Consider the following 7,052-nt stretch of genomic DNA (forward strand, 5'->3'; position numbering starts at 1 on the left):
TTCTAGGCCTGTTTGAAAATGAAGGTTTTTCCAGTGTGGGATCTTTATTGCCTCAAAACATGAGAGTCCTGCGAGATCTCAGAGTGGGCTGCTTGTCCCACTGGGGTCTCTGGGTCCTAATTTGTTCATATCTAGTGTGGAGAGAAGGCAGGAGGAAGGTGTGACAGATCTATTGGTGACAGTGGCTTCCTGCAGTCCATGGCTCCTTGCCAAGAGTGCCTTCTGAAGAGTCTTGAGATCTCACCCCAGGAAGAAGTCCAGCCCCTGCGAACACAAGCCCAAACTTTAGAGGTAGTCAGGTCCATCTCATAGGCTGCTGCATCCCTAGCAGAGTCCTTGAAGTCTGGCCAGTCATATCTCGTATCTAACCATGCCTTTATTCGCACCTTTGCACAAACCTGCTATAGATGGAGGTAACATAGCCCAGAGAGAGCAGAGTCCTTTCCACAGGGCACATCAATGCCAGGTCCAGGAGGGACAGAGCGTGGGATCATCGAGACATCCCTTTTGTGCTGAGTGCTCCATCCTAGCTTCCCCACAAAGATTACTTGGTTGGAAATGAAGGTAGGGTGAGAGTTCTGCTGACAAGAGAGAAGCCTTGGGGCCAGGTTGCCCTCTGTGAGTTCACCTCAAGGTGGCACGTTTGAGCTCAGCTCACTCTTCATGCATTTGCTGTGGAGCCTCAGACCAATCATCTGCCCTCTCTGGTCTTAGGTTCCTCCCACCCACCCCCACCCCACTTATTAAATTAACTCTTTGGGATGATAAAGTGATTCTCAAAGCCATCTGTGAGCCCATCTACAAAGGAGAATGCTAAAGTAGTCCATGCTCTGGCCTGGAATTGCTACTAGAGGGCTCAAGGCTCTGTGTGAGCCACTGCACGGAGGTGCTTGGTTTCTGAGTTGACATGTGAGTGGGCTGCATGGTCAGCAGGGCAGTGGGAGGTCATCCCAGGACAGGGGAGGGTGGAGGCATGCTTTCAGAACGCTCAGCCTTTGCTCCCAGCTAGGCGACCTTGGACATTGACTTAACCTCTTGAAGCCTTGTCACCTATGAAACAGTGGGGCTGATCACCCCAGGGAAGGGCTATGGAGAGGAGTGAATCTCATGATTCATGGGAGAGGTTCCATTTCCCTTTCCAGCCACGTGGCTCGGATGCCAGCCTGGCCCATCTCCACTGCAACACAGCAACATCTCGTCCCTTAGAGTCTAGGGGGCTGGACTGGGAGGTGGCAGGAGCAGGTAGGGGATGTCAGAGATGGGGAGAGGGACCTTGGAGAAGAAAGGACAGAAGGTGGGGGTGAAATATAGCCCCCTTTTTCTGGAGTGTGCCTGCCTCTTTATCAACTTAATGTGGCTGTGGCTGAGCAGGGCTTCGGAAGATATGAGAGCAGAGGTTGGGAGTAGCTGCAGCTGCCAGCTCTGGGGTGTGTGTGTGTGTGTGTGTGTGTGTGTGTGTGTGTGTGTGTGGTGTGGTATGTATGTGTATGTGCATGGTGTATGTGTGGTGTGTGGGGGTGGGGTATATGTGTGTGTGGTGTGTGTGTGTGTGTGTATGTGTGGTGTGTGTGCATGTGTGTGTTATCCATGGGTGAATAAGGGCCTGGCAGAAGCCTGGAAACTAGCCTCATGATTAAGATTATGTCATTCTTCAGTCTCCAGCCAGCCCCTGGGAGGGGACAGCGTCCCTTCTGCCATGTGACAGCCTCTGACCTTTTACTTCTGATTTCTGAACCCTGACATGACTTGGGGTCACTCCAGGCAAGCATTATGATTTTTGCAGCCCCATGGGCCCATAGCGCCAGTGTTAGGCTGAGAGTAAGGAGGAGCCTATGGGCTGGGTCAGGGCTCAAGTGCATGGTGACATTCAGTGGTGGCTTTTGTGGTCCCTAAAACACAGGTCTTATTTCAAAGGAGATGAAGTCTATTTTGGAGTCAGATAAGAGGGGCCATGGCTAGGGAACTCAGCTTTAGATTAGCCCCTGAAAAGACAAGTATTAGCCCAGGACCCCAAGACCAAGCTGTCAACCTAAAGGAGATTTGTTTTCCCCAGAGAGACACAGCAGGGAATAAGAGACAAAGACAGGAGCCAGAGAATGAAAGAGAAGGGAATGGGGGGGGGGGGGGAGAAGGGGGAAGGGGGGGAGAAAAGGAGGAAGGGGAGGTGTAAAGAGTATTTATCTCAAAGTGGGGCAAAGGCCTGTTTCTGGATAGAGAGGAGACAAATGTGGCCTGTAGGAAAATGGCAATTTATAAAGGAAAAGGGGGAAAACCATGATAGGATGAGGTGTTTAATTAGGTGAACCAAAGGGGGCTTTCAATTGCTGGGCCTTGGTAGTCAACCTCAGGAGAAGGAAGTAACCAAAGGGGAGAATAGACCTTGGTGGCTATTAAAGCTTTAGGGATGTAGCCTAACCGTTGTGAGCAAGGCAGAGGGTATGGCAGAGAAGGGCAGAGCCTGCCGGAGCCATGTTTGCTATGCCTAAGCTGGCTAGAGTCCCTGCACCCCCAATTCCATGTTTCAAAGTGACATTAGTTTCATGAAGTTTCTTTAAATATTCACTTTATTTTTAAATAATCAATTTATTTTAAATTACGTTTATTTGTGTGTGTCTGAGTTTGGCTTTGTACACACGAGTGCACTGTTTGAGGAGGCCAGGAGAGGGCATTAAATACACCGAAGCTGGAGCCCCAGGGTGGTTGTGACCCAGTCCAAGTGGATGCTGGGAAATGAACTCAGGTCCACTGCAAGAACAGTATGCGCTCTTAACTGTGGAGCCGTCTCTCCTGAAGTGTTTATAGTAACAGAAGGAAGAAGGTCATCGGTCAGAACTTTTCAAACCTGCTGGTGGGAACATCGGGCAGGTGGGTTAGAAGAGCAGAACCACCTGTTGCCACAGGCCTCAGCTGCTGTGGGATGACATCCTTAGCTTTAGGTTGATGCAAGCTAAGGGTCTGCCCATACATTCCAAAGGATTTCCCTCAGAGTCAAAAGGCTGGTAGGTCCCATACAAAGGTGGACAAGAAGTGGCTACCAAGGGACTAAAGACCCCTCCTGGTATACTGTAGTCTCTTGGCCTGAAACATCCTGACCTCTCTGCCATCATGGACGGGTTCTAAGCAGTCCATCAGCCTTGCAAAGTCCAGCTTCTTTCTGGGCACTCCAGTTCACACTCTTTCAGGTGTCAAAGATTGGTGGCACTTTAGACCATCCTGGCAGGTAGCCCATTGGCCTTTAGCAAGACTACGCATCTCATGTTGCGCTAAGCCTCAGCTGTAGGAGAAGTACCACCATGGCTTTCCTTATCCTTCCTCATTCCTCTCCACTGGCATCCTCAGGAGTGATAATTCTCAGGAATGGAGTTGGCTTAATGCATCTCTTAGATGTGGGATCACAAGTTACTCCATGATGAACCTCTCAGCCTTTCCCCGTGGTTGCATGGGGGCCCAGATGCCATTCTCATCATAGGGAGGGAGGAATTCTGATGAGTAAAGGGGTCAGTGGGGGCTGAGTCCTTGAATTTCCAGTCCTGGAGAGGGGTCGTTCTGGGTTTTGGAGTAAGAGAGTTAAGGTCTCTCAGATGGTGAGTAGTACCTTGGGGCAGGGTGAGGCGCTGGTAGGATCATCAAGACAGAGCTGTGCTAGCGCCCTAAGGAAGCTGGGTGAGAAAGCTGAGGCAGACAAGTGCCCCTCAGACAAATCTGCCCCTCAGACAAATCGCCAGAAGGTAGATTTCAACCAGGGCCCTTCTTAAATACTGGAGCTCAGAAAGTGAGGGAGAGAGTAATTTGCATGTGTTTTGCATATGACAATAGGTCTCAAAGTCTGCTTTCAGGCAGCCTTGAAGCAAACTGAAATCTTAACCAATCCATTTGTCTCAGCTTAAAGGACTCCTGGACCAGCCCCTTTGGGATACAAAGCCTACCGAGGTTGGGAGCATTGTTTCTAAAGCCACACAGCAGTGGAGGAAGACAAGGATGTGAATAAAAATGAGGTCCCCAGTTGCTGCTCCTGTGGGCATTTAATATCACATAATGATAATGGCGGCGATGATAAAAATAGCAATGCTAGTCAACACTTACTTACCAAGCACGTCCCACTTGCTGGGCACATATCTAATGCGTTAATTCATTCTGTCCTCTCACTCACCCTGGGTGTTAGGATTATTCCCACTGGACTCACGCAGACGTTCAAAACCGGAGAGGTTAAATAGCTTGCCCAAGCTAACAGAGCTGGACATGGCAAAGATAGGATTCAGACCTGAGTAATATGTGGCCATAGGCCACCCCCTCTGTGACACCAAGTTTTGTCCAGTGCATCCACAAAGGAGCCAACCAAGCCTCATTTATCTTTGTCCCAGGGCTGGCTCTGTCCCTCTCACAGGCCCTTTCTATAAGTCACTAGCGTGGATTTGATCCCCAGTGGTGGAAGGCCAGGGTCCCTGTAGCCTCACTCCCCCCACCATGATTAGGGGTTGATTGCCTGTACTGCACTTTGTCTCAGAGGGCCAAGGCTGGAACAGCCAGGGAGACAATTGCTGCAGGAGTTGCATTTGTTAATCTTGCATTCGTTAATTTATTTTATTTTCAGTCCTCAGAATTAGGACGGGCCTCTTGAACACAATATGCAAATGTATGCAAAGCAAGATGAGCAGGCCGCTTCAGAGCACCCTGCATTAGAGGCACTGTGGCTCTCCAGAGCCAGAGGGGAGTGGGGGTGGCAGCAGTGGTGGAGGAGGCTCCTCTGTCACTTCCAAAAGAGCAGCTCTGTTCAGGGCTCTGGGGTACCTCCAGGGACCCTCTTGGGGCAGGGGATCATCACCATTTGTTCTGGAAGTCAGTGATGTGACATATTCAGAATCTTTCAGGAAGGAGGGAAGGATTAGACAGCAACACTTCAGCTCCACATCTCAGTTTCCTTCATCTGCCTTCAGCCTCACCAACTCTTATCCCCCCCTGATCCTCATGTAATGAGCACTGCAGCCTAGGTGACCTGACAGAGGCCCAAATAGTCTGTGGCCTGGGAAAGGGGGATGTGGGTGAAGGGTCTTCAGTCCTCCATCCCATAGTAGCCTTTACACATCTCACCCCTACCCTGTGAGTTCGCCTGGACCTCTAGGTATAGAAATGGAGTCTTTCAGGATAACCTGTTCCCTCCCCCTGTGCCTCACTGGAGACTCTGTTGCTGCTTGCCATGTGGTTAAGAGGTCCCTGGGTCAGAGGCCTCTGTCTGATCGCTAGAAGGGCTACCCTTGGCTCTCTAGGGAGCACGAAAAAGATGAATTCCTAGAATCCATCGGCCATGGCTGATGGAGAGGAGAATGGAGAGGAAGAGGGGGAGGGAGAGGGAAAAGGAAGAGAAGGGGAGAGAGAGAGGAAGAGGGAAGGGGAGGAAGAGAGGAAGGGAGGGAGGGAGAGAGAGGGAGATAGGGGGTGAGGGAGGGACAGAGAGAGGGAAAGAGTGCGAGATTTAGGAGGGATTCCTCTTCCCCCTCTCCCCTCTCCCACCTTATTCCCCTTTCCCTCTGTCCACTAGGGACTCCAGTACAAAACTAACTTGTTGCAGTACAAGGGCAGCTTGGGACCAGAGTAGGGCAGACTGATAAAACCCAAGAGCTGCTGGAGTGGGGCTTGGAGATGTGGGAGAGGATGGGGTGGGAGCTCTCTGGAAAGGTCAAGTGGGGGTAGGGAGTCCGAGGCAGCTGAGGAAGAGACCACTGGAGATTTTTAAATATTGGGGGTGGGAAAGGAGACTACCTGTGTCTTAGTAATCTGTAACATCAACTTGCCACAGCCTAGAGTCACTTGAGGGGTTTCCCAAAGGGTTGTGGCTTGTGGGCAGAGATGTGGGGGAGGCTCACCTTGATAGTTAATTGGTAGAGGAGAGCTCAGTGCACTATGGGTGGCACTATTCCTTGGGCAGGTGTTTCTGGGCTGTGTAAGAAGCCAGCTAAGAGCGAGCAGGAGGGAGCCGGCAAACAACCTTCCTCCATGTTTTTTTGCTTCACATTCCTGCTTGAGTTTCTGCCCTGACTTTCTTTAGTAATGGGCCATTTGCAATTTGAAAACTGTAAGCCCTTTCCTCCTCTATATTGCTATTGGTGTTTTACTGCAGCAACATATACCAAGCTAGAATAACATTTTACATTTTTTAGACACTGAGAGTGGGCCATCATCCTGTTCGTGCCCCTGTCTCCTTGCCAGGAGGGACAGAGTTAGGCATATAGTTACATATATACAACACATATACATACATACATATGTACACTCACATATGTGCATGCACAGAGACACACATTCACATACAGATATATGAAAATACACATGCATATATATGTATATATATGATGCATACTTGAATATAATGTGCACATCATACATGCATACATGCATGCAGGGGCCATGCATGTGAACCCAGAACCTGATGCAACCCTTCCTTCACAGGTGGTTCCCAGCAGAGGAGCTTGGTGGAGGAGCTTGCAAGGCTGCAGTCTGTTGCTTGGGGAAGAAATGCCCAGACAGAAGCTAGGACACAGCCTGGTGTCGGGAGAGGAGCCCACCATCTGCTCCTGCTCACGGGGAAACAGACACCATCAGCTAAGCCAAATCAAACAGCCGGGTTGCGGGTGCGGTAGTGAGGTTCCCGGATTTCCCGGTATAGCAGGCAGCAGGCCACCCTACTCAATTCCATTGATAGTAGGGACTGCAAGAAAGCAGCTCCACAGAGTCCCACCCAGGGGTCAGCCAGCATGCTCCTGGGCAAACCTGGACCACCAAGCCACCCAACACTGTCCTTCCTCTCCCTCCCCCTCAGATCAATTCTCCAGGGCCGGGTTTTATGAGAAAGAAGAGTGGGCGAGAACTTGAAAAATAAATAAAAAATTTAAAGACAAATAAATAAGGGAGCAGTCCGCTCTTTTCCCCTTTAATTTTTTAAAGGAAAAATTAATTTTCCCCTGCCTAAGTACCTGTCACCTTAAATTAATGTTTCCAAGAGCAAAAATGACAGAGAAGTTGGGTCATTAGGCAAATTTTAATTAGAGGCTCAGATG

The sequence above is a fragment of the Mus caroli genome, unplaced genomic scaffold, assembly GCF_978045245.1.
Source record: "Mus caroli unplaced genomic scaffold, Mus_caroli_1 scaffold_13, whole genome shotgun sequence".
Taxonomy (NCBI): domain Eukaryota; kingdom Metazoa; phylum Chordata; class Mammalia; order Rodentia; family Muridae; genus Mus; species Mus caroli.